Source organism: Macaca nemestrina, chromosome 12 (assembly GCF_043159975.1).
Source record: "Macaca nemestrina isolate mMacNem1 chromosome 12, mMacNem.hap1, whole genome shotgun sequence".
Lineage (NCBI taxonomy): Eukaryota > Metazoa > Chordata > Mammalia > Primates > Cercopithecidae > Macaca > Macaca nemestrina.
In genome coordinates, this window is record NC_092136.1 from 101,130,795 (window position 1) to 101,153,584 (window position 22,790).

Below are 22,790 nucleotides of genomic sequence, written 5' to 3' on the forward strand. Positions count from 1 at the left end.
TCCCAATATCATAGCTGGGGAAACTGAGGCACAAGGTTACCCGGTATTACAAAGTTAAGTACTGTAACCCAAACCCAAGACATCAAATGACTTCTTAAGAGTGTGATTTTAAATGTCAGATGCCATGTAATTTGGTTTCCTGGTCGCTGCTGTAAAATTGGCACTTGGCTTCATTTTAAATCTGACAAACTGTATTTGGCTTGATTTTGGTTGGTTATAATAATTCCCTTGTCAGAATGTCTCGGGAGGTTGTTTCCAAAAGATTGAAAATCTTAACGTGGGAAGACAATAATAAAGGTGTCCAACATGTCCTAAATCACCATTATTCCATAAATTTTGATGCTGAGTGATTAGCATTTTTGGCACAGGAACTTCCCAAATGTATGAATCGTTGAATGAAACAAAATTCACTGATTAAATTCAGGTGTGATGGGGCTAACTTCAAATATTTGAAGACTGTTTTTGGAGAAGAGGATTTAAATGTGGAAGTTTTTTTTCTATAGTTTGGAGAAAAACCACATTATCGAGATAGAGTTGTCATATAATAAACTGCATATATTTAAATTGTATAATTTGTTGTTATACCTGTGAAATTAAAATGATAAACATACCCTTTGCCTCCAAAAGGTTCCTCATGCCACTTTTTAAATCCCTTCATACTATTCTATCCCATCCCCTTCTCCTAGTACTAATCACCGCTTTCTGGCAAGCCACTAATCTGCTTTCTGTCACCATATATTAGGTTTTAAAAAATATTTATGTCAATTTATTAAGCATTAAATTATACATATGCATATGCCTTTTAGGTCTGTTTCCTTTAAATGTTTTATTAATAGATTTTACTTTGGGGAACAATTTTGGATTTACAGAAAAATTGAGCAGATAATATAGAGAATGCTCATATATCATTTGTACAATTTTCTCTGTTAGCATTTTAAATTAATAGGGTACATTTGTTACAATTAATGAACTAATATTGATACATTGTTATTAACTAATATTCACAGTTTATTTAGAATTTCTTCATTTGCAGTTAATGTCCTTTTTCCTTTCCAGGATTCCATCCAGGACACCACATTTAATTGTTGTGATGTCTTGGGCTCCTCTTGGCTGTGAGAGTTTCTCAGATTTTCCTTGTATTTGATGACCTTGACAGTCCTTGGGAATACTGGTGAGGTATATTGCAAGATGCCCCTCTATTGGAATTTGATGTATCTTCATGAGTAGACTAGGGTTATGGGTTTTGGTAGGGGGTGGAAATCAAAGAGGTAATGTGCTGTATTTATTACATCATATGAAGGGCACATATTGTCAACATGACTTATGACTGTTAATGTTGTTCTCCATCACCTGGCTGAAGTAGTGTTTGTCAGGTTTCTCCATTGCATAGTTACTCTTTTTTCCCTCTTTGCATCCTCTTTACTCTTTGGAGGGAAATCATTATGAGTCACTTAAGGAAGTGTAGGGGAGTAGGGTGTTATGCTAGCCCTCCTTTAGAGTGGAGTATCTTCATAATTTATTTGGAATTCTGTGTGGAAGATTTGCTTCTTCTCCCCCATTTACTTCTTTATTCAGTCTTTTCTTTATATCTGTATGGATTCATGAATACTTTGTTGCTCACATTTTTCCAGGTTTGGCATTGGGAGCTTTTTCAGTTGACTCCTGTGCTCCTTGACCCACTCTCCGTATTGTGTGTATGTGTGGACCTTCTTACTCTGTGTTATTACAAGATGCTACAGGCTCACAGCCCCAGTTGTAGAATCAGCCATTTACCCAAGGAAGTTTGAGACTTCTTATCAGAAGCTGGTATAGAAAGGAAGATCTGGATGCCAAATAAATTAGTTTTTATTTCTTAGAATTGTATATAATACAGTATATGCTTTTTTCATTTGGTTTCTCTCACTCAGCATAATTATTTTGAGATTCAGCTAAATTATACTATGTATCAATAGTTAATTCTTTTTATTATTTTTATTTATATACTATAGTTTGTTTATGTATTTGACTGTGGATAAATATCTGAGTTGTTTCCAATTTTTTGATATTATAAATAGAGCTACTATGAAAATATTGTACAAGTGTTTGCATGGACACGTGTTTTCATTTTTTCTTGGTAAACACCTAGCAGTAAAATGGCTGGATAAATTAGTAGGTGCTGTGGTCTGAGTGTCTGTGTTTTCCCTAAATCTGTGTGTCGAAACCTAATCATCAATGTGTTAGTCTTAGTAAGCGGGGCTGCTGGGGAGTGATTAGGTCATGGAGTGCTGCCTTGCCCCTTCTACCATGTGAGTACACCGTAAGAAGTTGCCATCTGGGGACTGCAAAGCAGGTCTTCACCAGACATCAAATCTGTCACCTTTATTGTGGACTTCCCAGCCTCCTGAACTATGAGAAATAAGTTTCTGCTGTTTATAAGCTACCTAGTTTATGGTATTTTGTTACAGCAGCCCAAATGGACCAAGACAATACATGTACATTTAACTGTCAAACAATTTTCCAAAGTGATTGTATCATTTTACATTTCCACCCAGTATATTAGAGTTCTAATTCTTCCATAAGCTGGACAACAATTGGTATAGTCAGCATTTTTAACTTTAGCAGCTCTAACAGGTAGGTAGTGGTATCTCATTATGGTTTTAATGTGCATTTCATTAATGACTCATGATGTTGATCATGTTTTCACATGCTTATTTGTGATATTTATATATTCCTCTTCTGTGTATCTGTGTCTGTTCAAATCTTTTGTTTGCTTTTTTTTAAAAAAAAAATTGAGTTGTTTTGTTGTTGTTGAATTTTCAGAGTTCTTTATGAATTCTGATAGAAGTACATTGTCGTATATGGGATTTGAAAGTGGTTTCTTCTAGCCTGTGGCTTGTCTTTAAGTTCTCTTAATGGGATCTTTTGAAGAGCAGATGTTTTTAATATTGAGAAAGCCTCTTTATTTACATTTTTATGGATTATACTTTTGGTGTCATAACTGAATATTCCTTGCCAAACCCAAGGTCATGTTTTCTTTTGGCTTTATAGTTTTAGGTTTTACATTTATATCTGTGGTACATTTTAAAATTACTTTTTAATATGGTATAAGGTCTAGATCAAAACTCACTTTTCTTGCATCTGGATAATCCAGTTGTTTCAGCGCCATTTGCTGAAAAGAATACGCCTTCACTAATTTCCTTTGTACCTTTGTTGAGAATTAGTTATTCAGCTATGTGGAGATCTGTTTCTGTACCCTCCATTCCATTTAATTGTATTATTGGACAGTTTTTATGTCAATACATTATCTTGATTAGCTGTAATTTTTTAAGCTGTTCTTTTTTAAATCCATCTGTGTAAATGATAGTGTTCTGCCTCTAACCTTCCAGCCCTGGGGGTGAGGAGGGGTAGCCCACAGCTGGTTGAGGGAAGAGACGGGATCCAGGGTGTGCTCTGAAGCTACAGATAGCATGAGAGGCAACCCATAAAGTTTCTAAGCAGAGTGGTAACAGTGGCCCCCTACTTCTGTTTCTGAACTCCAGCTCTCAGGGTGTTGGTGACTTTGAACCCCCTCCCCAGAAATGGAAATGCCAAAATGGAAGAGCCCTCAGCCCCACCTGGCTCCCTTCCCAGTAGGACATAGAGTTAAAGGCTAGACCATCTTCCCTCCTGGGTGGAACCCTCCTTCCCCCCACGGATACTTAATGTACTAGTGCTCCAACTTTATTCTTCTTTTTCAAAATTATTTTGTCTAGATCGTTTGCATTTTCATGTAAATGTTAGAAGCAGTTTGTTAATATCTGACCAAAAAAAAAAAAAAAAACCCTTCTGAAATTTTGATTGGAATTGAGTTGAAATTATAGATCAATTTGGAGAGAATTGGCTTCTCACTAAAATTAAGTCTTCCAACTCATACAGGTAATATATCCCTCCTCCTCTCAGCAGTGTTTTCAAGCTTTTGGTGTACAGGTCTTTCATATCTTTTGTCAGATTTCTCTCCAATTATTTCATAGTTTTGCTGGTATTTTGAATGGTGTATATATTAGCTTTCCATTGCTGAGTCAGCAAGTACCACAACTTACTAGCTTGAAAAAGCACTCAGTTATTATCTTACAGTTTCCATGGGTCAGGAGTCTGGGCATCGGTTGGATGGATCCATTGCTTAGGGCTCACATGGCTGCAATCAGTGGATAAGCCAACACTGCGTTGCCATCTGTGGCTTAGGGTGCGCATCTAGGCTTATTCAGGTGACTGGCAGTTGTAGAACTCATGTGACTTTCATCATCTTTGAGGTCAGCAGGAAACAGTTTTACTCAAGCTTTTTAAGGGTTTCTGCCTGATTAAGTCAGACCCTCCCAGATGATGTCCATACCCATATTATTCAAAACTGATTTGGGATTTTTTTTTTTTTTTTTTTTTTGCAGAGTCTCATTCTGTTGTCCAGGATGGAGTGTCCTGGCATGATCTTGGCTCATTGCAACCTCAAACTCCTGGGCTCAAGCAATCTTCTTGCTTCAGTCTCCCAAGTAGCTAGGACTATAGGCATGTATCACCATGCTTGGCAAATTTTTATTTCTTATTTTTTTTTTTTTGGAGATAGGGTCAGTCTTGCTGTGTTGCCCTGGCAGCTCCCAAACTCCTGGGTTCAAGTGATCCTCCCCACTCAACTTCCCAAAGTGCTGGGATATGCAGGCATGAGCCACCTCACCTGCCCTGATTTGGGATCTGAATTACATCTTCACATTTCCTTTTGCCATAAATGTAACATTATCCCCAGGAGTGACATCAATCATATTGGTGGTCAAGTCCACATTCAAGGAGAGGCAATTATACAAATACTGTACCACAGTGGGACAGGAATTTTGGAGACCATTTTATAATTATACTGAATTTCTGTATTGTGCATTCTTAGACACAATTGATCTTTAGCTGGAGTGATGAGGTTGGGAATCCTTGCCAGTTTGTTGATTTTAGGAAGAAACCATTCAGTCTTTTAATGTTAAACATGATGTTTGCTGCAGGTTTTTCATAGATACCCCTTCTCAGGTTGAAGAAATTCCCTTCTACTCTGAGTTTGCTGAAAATTTTATTAGGGGTAGATGTAGGTTTTTGTCAAATTTTATTTATGCATCCGTTGAGATAATCATACAGTTTTTCTTTTTTTAATTGGTTAATAGAGTGAATGACAGTCCTTGAGCTTTGAATGTTAAATGAACCTTGTATTCTTTGGCTAAATCCCACTTCATCATAATGTATTACTTTCATGTACTGCATTTTGATTTGTTAAAAGCTTGTTTAGAATTTTAAAATTTCCACTCATTAGGAATACTGGCCTGTTGGTTTCTTTTCTTGTAATGCTTTATCTGATTTTGGTATCATGAATGCCACTGTATACATAGTATATTTTTTTTCTTTCTTTCAGATGAATCTCTCTCTGTTGCCCCGGCTGGAGTGCAGTGGTGCGATGTCAGCTTACTGCAACCTCCGCCTCCTAGGTTCAAGTGATTCTCATGCCTCAGCCTTCTGAGTAGCTGGGACTACAGGCACATGCCACCACACCCAGCTAATTTTTAGTAGAGATGGGGTTTCACCATGTTGGCCAGGCTGGTCTTGAACTCCTGACCTCAGGTGATCTGCCCACCTTGACTTCTCAAAGTGCTGGGATTACAGGTATGAGCCACTGTACTCATTATCTATTAGTATTTTCATATTAATAGTATAAAATAAAAGAATACAATGATAGGTATAGTCTTCACAGATAAATGTATTTTGGCACAAGCTGCTCTTTGGTGTTGGCTATCCACTATGACAGTGAGCATAGCATACAAAGAAAGTCCTGAAACTTCCTTAAACTTGAAAAGATGATTCAGTTTTGTCATGTTTGCTTTTCACTTTTTATAGTGAACTAAGGAATCATTCATTCATTTTTACAAACATCTGCCTATACTATGTCATTAAACAGCTTGCTTTGTATGTTATTTTCCAAGCTGTACTCTATTTTCTGCACTGTCATATGTAATGCTCATAAAACTTCATGACATATGTATTATTATCTCCATTTTACAGATGAGGAAATTGAAGCCTGCTGTCTTAGAGAAAATACGAACACATTCAGAAGGGCATATTGGGCCATCCAGACCTATGACTTGGCTAGTTGGAAATTTTTACTGTCTATACAAGTTTGAGAAATAGGATTTGATATCTGTTATTCTAGCTTGAGGCAATTCTTCCATATTTACATGGGGCTAATTTCAGGTGTAATTTGGGACTTGATGGATACTGCAAGAGAAGGAGTATACACAGGTCACTTCTCTGGCCTTCCTGGTGCTCCCTCGGTTTCTAAGTTCACTGCCCCATACAACCACTAGGTTACTCAGTCCCTTCCACAGATGTACTGAATATTCTGCAAAGTATATCTGATTTTTATACCCATGGCAGATAGTATATATTTTGGCTGAAGTAACAGGATACTCAACAAAAGTGAGTTATATAATAGATGTTTATTATCCCTCATAACAAGAAGTCTGGAGGAAAGTAGTCCTAGGGTTGGTGAATCATTGGCTCAGTAATGGTCTCACAGTCCCAGACTCCCTGCCTTTTCAGTGAGCTAACCTCAGAAGCTTGGGTTTTGTTTTCTTCCTTGTCCCCAGCATCCAAAGATGGCTACTAAAGCTGTAGGCATCAGAGCCTCACATAACCTCATGCAGAATTAGGAATAAGGAGAATTTCTCTTGACATTATTTTTTTCAAATCAGGGGGAAAAATTCTTACCCAGAAGCCCACTCCATAGACATCCTATCAAGATGTATTGGCTAGAACTGAGTCATCTGTCCACCAGTAAACGAGTTACTCAAAGAAGAATTTGATTAGACTAACCATGGTTCAACTTCTGCAGCTGTGTCTACTGCTCTGAGTCCTTTGCTATCAATATGTGAACACAACTGGGGTTCAGTTAGAAAGGAGTAAGGGTAGGGAGATGGCTGTCGGGAATTCAACAAAGTGTCTGACGTTATACCAAAGTCTCATTTCCCTCGGAGTCCTAAGTGATACTTAATCTAAACTGAGAAAGAAAGTCACACTAATGTAGGAATGAATTTAATAACCCATTTATTTTTATAAATGTAATCTTTTCATATATTTATCCTGATTATTTTGATACATGTATATGTACATACATATTGGCAATTCTATTTTATGTGATATTTCACAATAACTGTCTACTCCAAATATCCTTTTAGGTGCCTTGAATTATTCTTCAACCTTATGTACTAATTGCTGATGGCTACAGCTCTCATTTCTTTGGTTCTACAGTTTAGCATATAGTTGTTCAGAGTTTACATATACCTTCATTTGCTACACTTTAGTGTCCTTGGGGCTATATACACTTAACTAAACCTGCTTATATTACAGTTTGCAAATACTTTTAATTTTTAATTTTGTCATCTAGTTTTTTCTCTTTAATGTAATGTAGCTTTTAGGGATTTTTCTTATTGCTATTAAAAGTTTATATAGAATATTTTAGGATGAGGAAAGATTGGCAAATGTAAGTACTAAAGATAAAAATCTGCCATAATCTGTAGTTTATATGGTTAATATGAATGATATATTTTGTGCAATTAAGAGGAAAGGTATCATAATATTGAGCAGGAGTATGAAGGTCAAGAACTAGAAGGTAATTCCTTGACTACATTCTGAAATCAAATCTTTTGAAGTAGGAGTCATAAATACCAGCTGTTTATCTTAACATACATACATACATATATATATATATATATATATATATATTAAGTTGAAGTAAGTTTATTAAGAAAGTAAAGGAATAAAAGAATGGCTACTCCATAGGCAGAGCAGTCCCAAGGGCTGCTGGTTGCCTGTTTTTATGGTTATTTCTTGATTATATGCTAAACAAGGGGTGGATTATTCATGAGTTTTCTCAAAAGGGGGTGAGCAGTTTCCGGAGATGAGGGTTCTTCCCCTTTTTAGACCATATAGCGTAACTTCTGAATGTTACCATGGCATCTGTAAACTGTCATGGCACTGGTGGGAGTGTCTTTTAACATGCCAGTGCATTATAATTAGCAAATAATGAGCAGAGAGGATGACCACAAGTCACTCTTGTCGCCATCTTGGTTTTGGTGGGTTTTGACTGGTTTCTTTACTGCAACCTGTTTTATCAGCAAGGTCTTTGTGATCTATATCTTGTGCTAACCTTCTGTCTCATTCTATGACTTAGAATGCCTAACTGCCTGGAACTGCAGCCCAATAGATCTCAGCCTTATTTTACCAGCCCCTATTCAGGATAGAGCCACTCTGGTTCAAATGCCTCTGACATATCCCCCCTCTCTTTTATAAGAGAACCCTTAATCCTAAGGGTTGCAGAAGGATGAAGATCCACTTTCTGTAACTTCTTTCTGCTGAATAGAGGTGATGATATTCCTGCCTAACTATTGGGGTCTTTTGTATTCAGGGTAGAGAGGAGCTCAACACAGAAAGCATCAGTATGGTGAGGCCATTCATAACTCTGAGTTCTGACAAAAGGTGATGTTTGGAAGATGAATAAGTGTTTAAGAAAACATTCAGTAAGCTTATCTTGCATTCCTACACAAAGAGTACAACAGCAATATATTTCACAACACTAATGCAAAGTAAGTGAAATTATCCCAAGTAAACTAAACAAGAAGGCTTTCCATGAACTGCGCAACTGGTGGGACCAAGCTGATAAGTGTTGCTAGCTGATTCCAATATGTCCCCAGAATTAGGATATTGATCCGGATTTTTACATTACCCATCCATCTTGTTTTTCCCGAGCTGCAGTCAGAGATCACTGGCTGGTTCATAGTAATAAGCAAGATCAGCTTAAATTGCAGGAAGAAAAACAACTGATGAGACTAGAATATAACAAAAAGTATACCATAGCTCTTGAAACATACTTTTTTTCCTCTCTCCAGTCTTCCATTTTTACTAAAGACAAATCATGGTAGTCCCGTTTGCTTTATTATACTTTAGTTGTATAAAGTGCAGCAAGAATAATTATTTTCACATAGGCTTGTAAAATTGGCTATGATGGAGCTCTCTTCCATAATGAATTTCAGATAAGACCTTTTCTTAAAGCTGAGATCAGCCATGGGTTTTTACCCTCAACTACCTATGAATTGGGTAAATTCCTCTCCTCTTGAGGTCCAAAGATAACCTGGGGCTCCTGGGTCTGTCAGAAAGTGATATTCTTTACTTACCACAGGTCAGAAACCTTGTACAGGGACAGTGTAGATAAGGTATGAAGCCAGTTTTCCCAAGAGGCTTTTATTGGCTCTGTAAGTCAAGTTTTATTTCTTAAAGGAAAGCATAGCATTCAAGTCAAAGCCTTGTTAAAATAACCAGTTTCTCCAATTGTGTCCTGTTACAAATGAAAACGGATTCTTATTGTACTTATGGAAATAACTATATTGCCATAAGACAAGAATACTTACAAATGGTTTCTAAATTATGGAGAAATCAGGTAGAGAGAAACAAGTATGGTCCAAATTTTGTTCACAGGAATATACTCAAGTGTTAAAAGCTGTAAATAGCTTTAAAAAAAAGTTTCCTTGACTCTGAAAAACAAAGGATCAACAACATTTTAAGCAAAAATTTCACACAAATTAACTCAGTCTTCTATTACTTCACTCCATGCAGTTAACTCCTGTCCTGCTTGATAGGAACATTTCAGCTCTCCATGGTTCCTGAAAGTTTTTTTCTCTATTCTAATATCACACAATCTCCAAAGTTATTAGAAACCTGCATTCAAGAACAGCTGTTAGAGTCCTATAGTTGATTATAAACCACCTTTTAAAGAGGATTAAAATAAGACAACAACTATCTGTGGATGATAAAAAGTTTTAGGACAGCCACTATTAAAGCCACAAATGACTAGGAATTTTGATGACTTCTGTGGCATACAACAGTTTTACATAACAATTGTAATTATTAATAATACACTAAGTCATATGAGCATTAAAGGAGCTTCTCATAATTTTGGAACACATATCAATAACACATTTATACAAATTCAGCCCAAAGAAAGCCAAACACCATTTCATATTTGACAATGCTTTCTGTATGATTTTTATACCAAATAAGCCAAATGTCACTTTTGGACTTTAGGTGACCTAACGTCTAAAAGATTAATTAGGTCAGAAAAACACATACTTTATAATTTGATTTTGGAAAGTTTGTAAAATATCAAAGATTTAAGACACTTGATATTATAAAATAGAATTCCAGGTTACCATAAGCCATTCATTTAGCCAAAATAATAACTTAAAATTTTTAAAAGGAGAAAAACCTTTACTCGCTAATAGAGGGAAGACTTAGCTTTTCCAACAATGTTTTTTCTTTCCTTTCTTCTTCCTACAGTTTATTCAAAAGGGCAGACAAAAACCTTTCATTCCATAATTTATCTATGAGGAAGGAAAGGAATATAATACTGTTATGGTAATTTTGATAAAAAAGGAACAAATGCTATGTAAAATAACTGTGTCTTTACAAGCTTAAACACCAGAAATAGTACTTTCTCATGAGGTTAACAAGATCAATAGTAATTTTATAGTTGAGTTTAAAATAAAATAATGATAATTTTAAGTTTAAAACTATAACATGAGACACAAAAAGACTTTCTCTTACTTTTACAGTTATACTACATATAAGTACTATAACTATTGAGAAGGACATTAGATTCCCAATAAAAAGAAAATGAGTGTTTACATACAACTGGAAAATCATACGTTAAAGAAAATATAAGATGCATGATTAAGTGCAAAAAAAAAAAAAATCTCACTATCACCAGACCATTTCTGGAGCTGTAGGCCTTTTTCAGTTGTGAGCCAAATGCATTCCTAACAAAAAGCCTTCATTTTTTCATTATTCTGACTTAAAATAGAAACTAGTCAATCCATTGAATATTAGAAAATTTTGGCTTAGCAAAAGCCACTATCTTTTACAATACCAGTTATTGTGAAAGCACAATATAAGCAGCATAGCTAAATTTAGAAAACATAAAACGTGGTAGTAGTTCTCATCTTAAATAGCTACCTGTATAGAACAGGAATAAAAGAGAAGGAAGCATGTCAAGCTTGGATAGCCATTTATATTTTATTACCACAGGAGATCCTACTTCCCTTTCTTTCCTCTGACATTCTCTTTCTGTGTTGCTACTTCTCAATTTGGTTCCTGCATTTTTGTTGCTATTCCACATTAAGGTGGTCTTCAACTCTACTTTCCTAGATGATTATCTTCAATTGACTGCCAATTTTCATTCTACACCATATATCTCTCTTCCCAAAGTCTTGATCATTATCTGTGAAGGAATGAGAGAAACTGTTTATTGGTAAAAAATGTAAATACAAAAAAAATTTTGACATGGTATAGGCTTTGAAATAAGTTTTTGATAATAAAAAATTTTTTTAAGAATTAAAACTCCTGTTAACCATGGAAATAACCACAGATTTTTTCTTTCGGCCTTAACTTTAGTGTACATGAGGAAATGGTGATGAAAATTAGTTATTAAGAAGACTTGGCCAGGCGCGGTGGCTCACGCCTGTAATCCCAGCACTTTGGGAGGCCGAGGTGGGCAGATCACATGAGGTCAGGAGTTCAAGACCAGCCTGGCCAACATGATGAAACCCTGTTTCTACTAAAAATATAAAACTTAGCCAGGCATGGTGGCACATGTCTGTAGTCCCAGCTACTTGGGAGGCTGAGGCAGGAGAATGACTTGAACCCAGGAGGTGGAGGTTTCAGTGAGCCAAGGTCACATCATTATACTCCAGCCTGGGTGACAGAGCCAGACTCCATCTCAAAAAAAAAAAAAAAAAAAAAAAAAAGATGACTTAATTTTATAATTCAAATAATGTATCACTTAAAGATGTCTATATCTTTTTCCTCCTCCTCTTTCTTCCATAAATCAATTTAATCATGTTACCTTTACTGGTGCTTCCCATTGTACTCTTTAATTTGTTTTTCAGCTTTATTTTAATATACTTAGTTTCCTACTTACACGAACAGGTCAATCATAGAACATTTTCTGTTTTTCACCTTTCTTCCCATTCTCTTTCCGCTTGTAATATTCTATCCAGTGATTCTTATTCCAATGTTAGTTTTAATTTTAGATTTTCATTGGTTAAAATATCTAATGCTAACTGCTGTAGATTTCATCACCAAATGTGGTTTCTTTAGTATTTTTCAAAAGGTGAACAATCCTCACTAAGTCCTTACATGTTCAAAGTTCTTGGTCTTCTGTCTTTATACTTGCAGAAGTGCTTGGTTGTGTATAAATCCTGGGGACTTTCTTTTGTCGTGTATCTTGTAGATGTTTCTCCTCTGTTTCCTGAATGGAGAAGACTGATACCATTGTGTTTTTCTTTCCATTACAAGTTTCTTAAGGAGCCTTTCTTCATCACTGAAGTTTAATAGACTTTGTAAGATAAATATTATTGTTGACTATTCTGAATCAGATTGTGATATGATTTTGGTGTGCTGTTTCAATATGTAGATTAAATTATTTTATTTTAGAAAATTATTTCCTTTTTAAATGACAGCTTAAAATATTCATCCTTTTCCATTGTTATTTTCTTTTTTGGAGACTACATTTATGAAATTGTTAGGTCTCTTCTGCCTGTGTTGTATATCCATTTTCTATTTTTAAAGTTTCTCTTTCTTTTTTCTTCTTTTTGCTGTTTATTTCCTATAATTACTTGTGTGTCAATTTCCCACAATTTATGTAACAAATTGCCACAAATTTGGTGACTTGAAACAACAGAAATATGTTCTAGAGACTAGAAGTTCAAATAGAGCTAGAGACTAGAAGTTCAAAATGAAAATGTTGGTAAGGTCATGCTCTATCTGAAGGTTCTAGGGACGAATCCATTTTTGCTTCTTCCTAGCTTCTAGTGATTCTCAGAAATTCTTGGCATTCCTTGGCTTTTATCTGCATATCTCCCTTTTCTACCTTCATTTTTACATGGTCCTTTTCTCTGTGTGTGTCTCTGTGTCCTCTCCTCTTATATGGACATCAGTCATTAGATGTAGGGCTCAGCCTAATCCAGTATGATTTCATCTCAAGATCCTTAACTAATTACATTTGCAAAGATCTTATTTCTAAATAGGTCAAATTCACAGGTATGAGGGTTTGGACTTGAATATATCTTTTAGGGAGACACAATTCAACCTACTACACAGGGTGTCTATTTTGTTTGTTCTCATTTAAGTTTTTAAAACTTTTTTTTTTGATTCAGGGAGGTACATGTGCTTATTTATTACATAGATATATTGCATAGTGGTGAGGATTGGGCTTCTAGTGTACCCATCACCCACGTATTGAACATGGTACCCAATGGGTAATTTTTCAATCCTATTGTACTACATTTTGGAGTCCCCAGAGTCCTTTGTCTCCAACTTTATGTCCATGTGTACTCATTGTTAAAGTTTTTATTTGGAAATAATGTCAAACTTACTACAAAAATTTCAAGAAGGGTACAAAAGCTCCCATATATCCTTCATCCAGATTTTCCAACATCTTGTCCAATTTACTATTTGTTCTATCTAATCTAATCTATCTATTATATAATATCTATTCATTCATCTACAGATATAGATTGAAATACATTTTTTTCTGAACCATTTGAGAGTAAGTTGCACAGATCATACTGCTTTACCCATAACTACTTCAGTGTGATAAAGGACATTTTCTTACATTAACATGGTGTGGTTTTCACCCTCAGGAAACTTGACACTGAAACAATACATTTATCTATCATTTTTCTAATTGTTTTCAATTGATCAAATAAAATTCCTTACAGCATTTTTTCCCTCCAGTTCAGGATCATGTATTACATTTAGTTGTCATGTCTTTTTAATCTTCTTTAATCCGCAATAGCTCCTTAGCTTTTCTTAGTTTTTCATGACTTTGATATTTCAAAATATGCAGGTTCTTTTAAAACAATAGACTTCTCTACTAAAAAAATACAAAAAAAAAAAAAAAAATTAGCCCGGCATGGTGGCAGGCACCTGTAGTCCCAGCTACTCGGAGGCTGAGGCAGGAGAATGGCGTGAACCCAAGAGGCGGAGCTTGTGCTGAGCCAAGATCGTTCCACTGCACTCCAGCCTCGGCGACAGAGTGAGACTCTGTCTCAAAAAAAAAAAAATAGACATCCTCATTTTTGGTTAGTCTGTTGTTTCTTTATGATTACATTCAAGTTAAGCTCTCCAGTTGGAGTACTGTATTAGTGATTTTGTGTCCTTCTGAAGACATTACATTCAGAGGTACACAGCCCATTTGCCCCTCATTGCTGATACCAATTTTGATTACTTGGTCAACGTATTTTTCAATTTATCCACCATGTAGTTGCTGTTTTCCTCTTCCAGTTTTTACTATTGTGGTTGAAAATGTTTGATTTTCCTACTCCAGTTTTCCCGTACCTTTATCAGTCAGCATACTCCTATAAGGAAAAGCTCTCCCTTTTCCCTCATTTGTTTGTTTACAGATGCATTATTAAAACGGATTCATGGATTCCTATTTTTTCAAATTTAAATTTTTTTAGTACTGTCTTCATCTCAGCTCTCAAATTGTCCAAGATTTGGCCAGTAGGAGTCTCTTTACACTGGCTCCTCTGTCCTTTTAACATGCCCCGATCATTTTTTTAAAACACTTTATGACTTAAAAACACTTTACGACTTAACCATATGTTCTAGGATCATTTTGCAGATAAGCTTCAGTGTATCTTCTTTGCTTGCAGACCTTTTCAACAGAGTTAAGAAATGTGCGAGCCTGCATGTGCATATCTGTAATCTGTTATACATATGAGATCTGTATAATAGGTGCGTATAATGTGTTATAGAATCTAATTATTCTCAAAGGCGTTAGAAATTATGAGATCTACTGGGCGTGATGGTGCACCCTTGTAGTCCCAGATACTGCCTGAGAGTCAGAGGTTGCAGTGAGCCAAGACCGCACCATTGCACTCCAGCTGGGTGACAGTGTGAGAGACTCTGTCTTCCCTTCACACCCCCAGAAAAGAGAGAAATCATGAGTTCTTACTGATACTTCCAAATTCTATTGATTGCCGTAGAGGTTTCCTTGCCTTTCCCCATTCTGTTTGTATCTCACTTCTTCCATAGGCAAAGAGACCATTGGTTCCCAGCAACATCAAAGTATTTACTCTCTTATGCATAGTATAATCTCCTAATTATTTTATGCATCACTATAAAAATACCTACACAAAATTCCAATTTAGTTTGCTCTTCTTCCCCTCATCCCTACCCACAGACTGAAGCACTATAGTTCAATATTTTGTTTTAAAAAATTGAGGTTTTAAAAACAATTTCTCTCCAGGATGATTATGTTATTCATCTGTAATACAGTTGTGTGTATTTGTTTCAGTTTACTTTAAGTATTAGTTATTTTAATATTTTGTTTCTCAACTCCTCGGTGATTTATTTTTATGGAATATGTAGAATATTAACATACTTCCAAAAGTCATAACTACACAAAAATTATCCTCGGTGAATTATCATGCCCTCTCCTGTCCCTTTCACTTTACTCCCAATTTCATTTTTTTCCAGTTAATCCCTCCTTTCTTGTTGTTTACACATTCAGATGTATTTGCTTTTTTATTTATTTTTATTTCTCATACAAAAGGTAGCTCTTTTTATTTACTACATTCCAGAAATAATTTTGTGTATATATATATTAATATATATGCACACATATATATATTACACAATGTTATAGACTGATGATAAGTTATATGTAATATGTGTATATGTGTGTGTGTGCATATGTGTGTGTATATATGTATATACACACACAGAGACAAGCTATGAATACTTAGTGTATATATATACTAAGTATTCATATATAAATATTCATATAAGTATATATATACACACACTAAGTATTCATAGCTTCTTATTGTCTCTGAATGTTCCCATTCAGACTGTGGTCCTCTTCTAGGTAGGCTTATGTTTATGTGTTGATGATTAGTTTTATATATATACATGCACACACACACACATACACAGAGTATAAAATATATACACAGTAATATACGTACATATGTACTAATATAATATATACATACACATATATTACTAAGTGTTTATAGCTTCTTATTGTCTTAAATTTTTCATTGGGAATGAGTTTGAGTATTGTCAAAGGCTTTTTAATATGTATTTTTCATCAAATTTAGTCGATTTCTGAAAACTTTTTTGGTCTTTTTCCTATTTTTAATCCTTGAGTTTTTCAAATTCTTGATTCATCTACACTTATTGTTCTATCATAAACCACTGTTTTCTGGCCATCTCTTCCCTGAGTTTTTGAATTTCTGCTTTGTGGTTTTTTTCCTTTCTTCAATATTTGTCTAAAGCCTAGTGGTTTACAATTTTCATATGATCAATGCAACATTGGTGATTTTTAAAATGAAACTATTTTGTTATTTCCAATATTTATTTATTGACATGTAATTGTATATATTTATGGGTATAATTTTTTGTTTTAATGCATATAGATTGTATAATGATTGAATCAGGGTATTTCGTGTATCCATTGTCTCATGCATTTATCATTTATTTGTGGAGAGACCATTCAAAAGCCTCTGTTCTAGCTATTTAGTAATATACAATACCTCAGTGTTACCATCATTACCCTACTGTGCAATAGAATACCAGAATTTTTTTTTTTTTTTTTTTAAGTTCTGGGATACTATGTGCAGAACATGCAGGCTTGTTACATAGGTAAATGTGTACCATGGTGTTTTGCTACACCTATCAACCCATCACTTAGGTATTAAGCCCAGCATGCATTAACTATTTATCCTGATGCTCTCCCTACCCCCACCCAACCCCCACCAACCGACAGGCCCTGGTGTGCATTGTTTCCCTCCCTGTGTCCATGAGTTCTCATTGTTCAGCTCCCACTTATGAGTGAGAACATGAGGTAGAACACCAGGATTTATTTCTCATATCTAATTGTAACTTTGCACCCATTGAGCATCCTCTTCCCATCCTCCCTCTTCCCCTCTTCCAGTTTCTGGTGAACATTCTACTATCTGCTTCTATGATATCAACTAATTTTTAAAATTCTGCATATGAATGAGATCATGTGGTATTTGTCTTTCTGTGTCTGACTTATTTCTCTTAACATAATGTTCTCCAGGTCCATCTGTGTTGTCACAAATTACAGGATTTCACTCTTTATTATGGTTGAATAGTATTCCATTCTGTAAATATGCCACATTTTCTTCATTCATGTGTTGTTGGACACTTGGGTTGATTACAGTTCTTGGTTATTATAGATAGTGCTGCAATAAACATGAGAATGTGGATATCTCTTCAATATGCTGATTTCATTTCCTTTGGATATATACCAATAAGTGGGTTTGCTGAATCATATGGGAGTTCTGTTTTTAATTTTTTGAAGAGCCTCCATACTGTTTTTCATAGCAGCTCTATTAATTTATAATCCCATCAATGGTGTCTAAGTGTTCCTTTTTCTCTATTCCTCCCCAATACTTGTTTTCTACTGTCTTTTTGTTAATCACCATTCTGACTATAGTAAGTTGGTATTTTATTATGGTTTTGGTTTGCTTTCCCCTGATAAACTCTTTTTCCATTTTTAAAACACAAAATTGTTGTGTAGATGCAGTGATTATTCTTTTTGTTTCTCACACTTGATTTAATTTTATTTTTATGAACCAGCTGTTTACAAGAATCTCATGTTGGGGAAAGGGGAAAGACCGGGGTAACCTGGCACCTCTATAACTCAAAGGCTGTCACTTCTGTTATGGTGACAGAGCTAGGTGTTATTTCATTTTCTCTACTACTTTTTGAATCTATCTTGTTTCAGAGAAGGTTCTACTGCCATATCTAAACTTCTTCAGGTTCTAATCTACCTATATCACCAAGGAAGAGATCTTGCCTTCTGGAAAATCTCCCTTACATATAGAAGATTTTAAAAATTGTGTTATTATACTATCCCTGGGTCACTTCTGAGCTCTCTTTCCCTGCCTCCAAGTGTGCTCCCCAGCCTCACTCCTAGCAGTTCCCATTCAGAGTGTGGTCCTCTCCTGGGTATGTTTATGTGGTGATAGTTGTTACACTATTCTCCCATTGTCTCCTCCTTCCCCTTGAGTTTTCAGTTTTCTGCAAGGTTTCTGCAAGGTTCTGCAACAGTTTTGCTTCAGGCAGCATTTACACAAAATTTGTAGCTTGGAAGTATTTATTCTGTCTTCTGCCTTTGTTGACCATTGAATATGCATTTTTTTTTTCTAATTATGCTTATTTCCCTATGGCTTTCTAGAGAAGTGGAATAATTCTTAACTTAGTTACCACCAAGTTTTTACTGGAAGTTGAAACATATTTTACAATATTTTCTCTATTTTACTTGTCATATGACTAGACTAGTTATTTAAATTCTTTGTATGACTGTTAACTGATTTTCAAAGTAAATTGGTTAGTATCTAGTAAGGTTGATGTAGGAGCACATTGAGATACTAAATTTGACATAATATCTGGTATGTGGTAGATGTTTATTATGGACTGAATTGTGTGCTACCCCACCCAATTCATATGTTGAAGCCTTAACCCCCAATTTGACTATATATGGAGGTAGGGCCTTTAAGGAGGCAGTAAGATTGATTGAGGTTATAAGGATGGAGCCTAATCTGATACGACTGCTGTCCTTATAAAAAGAGGAAAGAGTTCTCTCTCTCTCTCTCTCTCTCTCTCTCTCTCTCTCTCGCTCTCTGCCCCCTTCTACATACATGTGAGCCCACAGGAAGGACTGAGAGGGCACACTAAGAAGGCAGCCATCTGCAAGCCAGGAAGGGAGGCCTCACCAGAAACCAACTCTGGCACCTTGACCTCAGACTTCTAGCCTGCAGAACAGTGACAAAATAAATCCTCTCATTTAAGCTGCCCAGTCTTTGGTATTTTGTTATGTCATCCCGTGAAGACTGTATTAGTCAGGGTTCTCTAGAGGGTCAGAACTAATAGGATATATATATATATATATATATATATATATATATATATATATATATATATATATATATATATATAGGAGTTTACCAAATAGTATTAACTCACACGATACAAAGTCCCACAATAGTCTGCCTGAAAGCTAAGGAGCCAGGAAACCAGTCTGAATCCCAAAGCTGAAGAACTTCGAGTCCAACGTCCAAGGGCAGGAAGCATCCAGCATGGGAAAAAAGATGTAGGTAGGCTGAGGCCTTTTCCTGTATTTTAGTCTGCTTTATATCCTGGCTGCACTGACATTTGATTAGATGGTGCCCACTCAGATTAATGGTGGATCTGCCTTTTCCAGCCCACTGACTCAAATGTTAATCTCCTTTGGCAACACCCTGACAGACACACCCAGGATTAATACTTTGTACCCCTCAATCCCATCAAGTTGACACTCAGTGTTAACCATCACACAGACTAATAGAGTGTTCATTAGATTGTAACTGCTAATAAAAACAATTGGTGGTGATGGTGATGATGATCCTAGAAGTCCAGGCCTATGGATACTTAGTGATAAAGAATTGAAAGACCTGCTTTGAATTGATAGGGAGTTTTTAGGAGGGATATAAGTAAACTTTCTGCTCTGTTACTCTCCCCTTTCCTTTTATTAACTGGATTTAGAAATACTTATATTTGCTAAAAGAAATGTTATAAATCTTCATACATATGGCTAATATTTCTGGCTAATTACCATGAAGCAGAATAGCCATTAAGCATATTCTTAGAGATACCCAATTAATTTCATTATGTGCTTGATTTTAGTACTAAATTTAAGCAGTTTATGCCACCTCTCTTAGGTCAACTCCAATTATGATACACGTCTTTCTAGTATTAAATGCAAAAACAATGAGATATCGGTAGCTACCTTTATTATTACTTGCATTTCTTCACCTTCGTTTTTTTTGAATACACAATTTATGATTTTGATACTGAATGAATAAATTTGTTCTTTCTTTCTCACTGGGAGGCCTGCCTTCCAAGCTGCTTTTTTGCCAAAACATTTACCAGGACTTTCAAAATCATCTCTTGTTTTCAGTTATTATTCCCTTTTATGACAACTACCTTTGAAGAGATTTGGAAGTTAGTCTATATTTGAAATTACTGTGTGTGTTTTCTGTGTTTATATGTAATTCCAACTTAAAAATCAAAACATCTTCACAATTCCATTGGTATCTCATTTTAAATAAAAGCATCATTTTTTTAACTGAAAGTCTAGATTAGATATTACTTCCTCTGTGCAACCTGCCTGGACACTCCCAGTGCAATCAGAGAAATTTACGGTTGTATCAGAGCACTTTCCATGTTGTGTTGTATTTTGTGTACAGCATGTGGCATGTAGTACAGAATTTAATGATTAAATGTGTCTCCAGTTAGACTCCATGTTTCTTGGGAATAGAGACTATCTTTTCACATCCTCAGAACCTAGCATTTCTCTATGTTGATTTCATTATTGTCAGATCATACTTTGCATGCTTTCAATTCTTATAAACTTAAGTTTTCTGATTCAGAATATGGTCTGTGCTCATGAATGTTCCGTGTGCGGTTTAAAAGAATGTATATTGTGCTGTTTGGGGAGGTGAGGCTCTATAGCATTTCAGTTGGTTGATGGTGATGCTCACTTCATCTATATCCTTGCTATTTTCCTGTCTACTTTTATTTATTATTGAGAGAGAAGTGTTGAAGTCTCCAAATATATTGTGAATTTGTCTATTTTTCCTCAGTTCTATTAGTTTTGGCTTCATGTATTTGCAAATACTGTTTGATGCATATACATTCAGAATTATTGTATTTTCTTGATGAAATGCCCCTTATATTATTATATAATTTTCTTCTTCTTCTGGTAATTTTCTTTGCTCTGAAGCCTACTTTGAACAATATTGACATATCCATTTCAGGGTTCTTTTTGTTAGTGACTGCATGATATATCTTTTTTTGTCCTTTTGCTTTTTTTAACTGAATAGATGTACATAGTTTTGGAGTACATGTAATAATTTAATACATTCATATAATTTCCAGTGATCAAATCAGTATACTTGAGATATATATCACCTTAAATATTTGTCTTTTCTTTATGCTAAAACCATTCTATAGTTTACAATAGTGTTAGAATGACAAATAGCTAGAAGACAAGAATTTGTGCAATACCTTATTGTAAACTATAGTTACCCTACTGATCCATCAAACACTAGGTCTTATTTATTCTATCAAATTGTATATTTGTACTCAGTTGGTATGGTTTGGCTGTGTCCCCACCAAAATCTCATCTTGAATGTGGTTCCCATAATCCTCATGTGTTATATAACTGAAGTAATTGAATCAGAGAGGCAGATACCTTCGTGCTGTTCTCATGATAGTGAGTTTTCATGAGATCTGGTGGCTTTATAAGGGGCTTTTCCCCCTTTTGCTTTGATACCTCTCACCTGCTGCCATGTGCAGAAGGATGTATTTGCTTTCCCTTCTGCCATGATTGTAAGTTTCCTGAGGCCTTCCCAGCCATGTGGAACTGAGTCGATTCAACCTCTTTCCCCTTATAGATTACCCAGTCTTGGATATGTCTTTATTAGCCAGCATGAGAATGGACTAATATAGTAAACTGGTACCAGGTAGTGGGGTGCTGCTGTAAAGATACCCAAAAAATGTGGAAGCAACTTTGGAACTTGGTAACCAGCATAGTTTGAAACAGTTTGGAGGGCTCAGAGGAAGACAGGAAAATGTGGGAAATGTTGGAACTTCCTAGAGAATTGGAGGGCTCAGAAGGCAGGAAGATGTGAAAAGTTTGGAACTTCCTAGGAACTTGTTAAATGGCTTTGACCAAAATGCTGATAGTGATATGGACAATGAAGTCCAGGCTGAGGTGGTCTCAGATGGAGATTAGGAACTTGTTGGGTACTGGAATAAAGGTCACTCTTGCTATGCAAAGAAACTGGTGGTATATTACCCTGCCCTAGAGATCTGTGGAATATTGAACTTGAGAGAGATGATTTAGGGTGTCTGGCAGAAGAAATTTCTAAGCAACAAAGTGTTCAAGAAGTGACTTGTTTGCTGTTAAAAGCATTCATTTTTGTGTAGTCACAAAGATATGGTTTGGAATTGGAACCTATGTTTAAAAGGGAAGCAGAGCACTAACATTTGTAAAATTTGCAGCCTGAGGATGCAATACAAAAGAAAAACCCATTTTCTAAGGAGAAATTCAAGCTGGCTGCAGAAATTTGCATAAGTAATGAGGAACCAAATTTTAATCACCAGGACAATGGGGAAAATGTCTCCGGGGCATATCAGAGACCCTCACGCAGCTCCTCCCATCACAGGCCTGGAGGCCTAGGAGGGAAAAATGGTTTCTTGAGCTGGGCCAAAGTCTCCCCTGCTGTATGCCGCCCCGGGACATGGTGCCCTGAATCCCAACTGCTTCAGCTCCAGCTGTAGCTAAAGTGGGCCAATGTACATCTCAGGCCTTTGCTTCAGAGGGTGCAAGTCCCTAGCCTTGGCTGCTCACATGTGGTGTTGGGCGTGTGAGTGCGCAGAAGTCAAGAATTGAGGTTTGGGAACCTCTGCCTAGATTTCAGAGGATGTATGAAAATGCCTGGATGTACAGCACAAGTTTGCTGAAGGGGTGGAGCCTTCATGGAGAACCTCTGCTAGGATAGTATGGAAGGGAAATATGGGAAGCTAAAACAATAAATGCTCCAGTGGGGACTCCTCACACAGAGTTCCCACTGGAGCATTGCCTGGTGGAGCTGTGAGAAGACAGCTACCATCCTCCA